The sequence below is a fragment of the Rutidosis leptorrhynchoides genome, chromosome 4 (assembly GCF_046630445.1).
Source record: "Rutidosis leptorrhynchoides isolate AG116_Rl617_1_P2 chromosome 4, CSIRO_AGI_Rlap_v1, whole genome shotgun sequence".
Taxonomy (NCBI): domain Eukaryota; kingdom Viridiplantae; phylum Streptophyta; class Magnoliopsida; order Asterales; family Asteraceae; genus Rutidosis; species Rutidosis leptorrhynchoides.
This window is the reverse complement of record NC_092336.1, coordinates 485,543,178-485,545,236: the sequence shown is the minus strand read 5'-3', so window position 1 is coordinate 485,545,236 and position 2,059 is coordinate 485,543,178.

The following is a 2,059-nucleotide window of genomic DNA, read 5'->3' as shown; positions in this document are numbered from 1 at the left end:
CTGATCGTACGGGATGAATCCTTCAACCAGTTCGAGTCCCTCGAATTCCGATAACTATTCTGATAGTTATTCCGACAGCTATTCCGACGTGGACGTTCACCTAAGCTCCGAAAGCAGCGTCACCAGAATGAATCAACCAACCAACCATCCCCAATTCATATGATGAGTTCGTAGTCTACTTAATCATTAGAGACAATAAGAATCGATCCCTTTCACCCACCATATTGTTCGCTGGGCGAAGAACTTGAAACATTCACTGGCAAACCAATCCGAAACACCGTATTCACCCTCATTTCCAGAGTAGCTCGACATGATTATATTCTATCCACAATTTGAAACCTTACTCATCTGCTCGTTCCGACTGACAATTATTCCGGAGTAATACAAGAAGTCAACGAACTTCGAGATCGAGTAATCAATTTGGAGAATATGGTGCAAAACGTACCAGCTTCAACAACATCACCGGCATCAACAGTATTACCAACAACACAAGTTTCAACATCACATGCCCCAATATCTCATTCTATACCTCGAGCATAATCATCATTCTACGAATCATTCTACATTATTTATCTTCGTTCGACATGGTGATTATATAATCTTTAATATTTTAAGAGATTATATATTCATATTCTAACGGTAAATCAAATGAGTCTAATATCATATTGACCCATTAAATTCATGATTACATCTGAAGAAAATATATATGTAAGTATATTTTCATAAAGATTGCAATTAAAATTCTTTTGTATAAACTAATAATGGTGAAAATATTTCAACGGGTAGGTAATACCCGAGGAATATTGAAATTTTACATTAATAAGTTACACTGTACATTCTTCAAATCTGATTCAACAGTCATTTACTATTCTACTTACATCCACCGATATACGTATCCGTTCACCACAGAATAACCATTTTCATTCAATTTCATACTTGAATTTTGATCTATCAGAATCCAATAAGTGGCATAATGAAGAAAACATTGGACAAAATAAAATTTATTAGAAACAAACAAATTAACTATGAAAATATTGTTAAGAATCCACGCTAACAAATTCCTAGCTAACTGACTACATTTTATTTATCGCAATTTTAATTCTCGCAATTTTATTTATCGTCATTTAATTTCTGTTATTTATTTTACGCACTTTAAATATCGGGACACGTATACAAGGTTTTGACATATCATATCGACGCATCTATATATATTATTTAGAATAACCATAGACACTCTATATGCAGTAATGATCGAGTTCTCTAAACAGGGTTGAGGTTGATTCTACAATAATATATATAGTTTGAGTTGTGATCGAGTCTGAGACATATACGGGTCACGACACTTATTAATAAATTCGAATATTATATATTAAACTTTGTATGAATTATTGGACTGTCAACTGTGGACTATCGACTGTGGACTAATAAGATTGGACAATTAAAATGAATTAAAATATTGATTATAATATATGAAACTAAACAATTCTTCAAGTTTGCCACTTGATTTCATCTTAAACCTCATTTGTATCTTGACGATTACAATCCGCGTTCAAACCTTTCATGATTCTTGAAAACACCTCAATCGAGAGGATGAACCAACCGCACTTCATCTACGGAAGGAAAGATTTATGCATATAGTAGTATACCTGAAAAACTCTCGGAAACTGAATAAACGTTTAACGCATAGCTGTGCTAATTCCTTTAGCGTTATTATTACCAAAAATAACTTTGCAATCTCTTTCCAAATTAGCCAATTTTGTCACAGCTCCAACAAGTCAACTTCAATTTTTCGTTCGAAACAACCTAATTATAACCTTGATATATATGCGTGCTCTTTTATTGTTATCGGGGAACCTTTCATATTCCATCATATTACCATCAGCGTTTAATCATCTAAAAACACAGTTCTCCTGAAACCACCTCAAATTAATAACCGATGATTCAGATATCGTAGCATTAAATGCAAAGGAAACAAAAAAATGGTAGATGGTCTAAACGGCTAAAAGTTTGATGATAAAGAAAGGAGTGTTAGGAACGCTCGATAGAAAATTTGGTACAT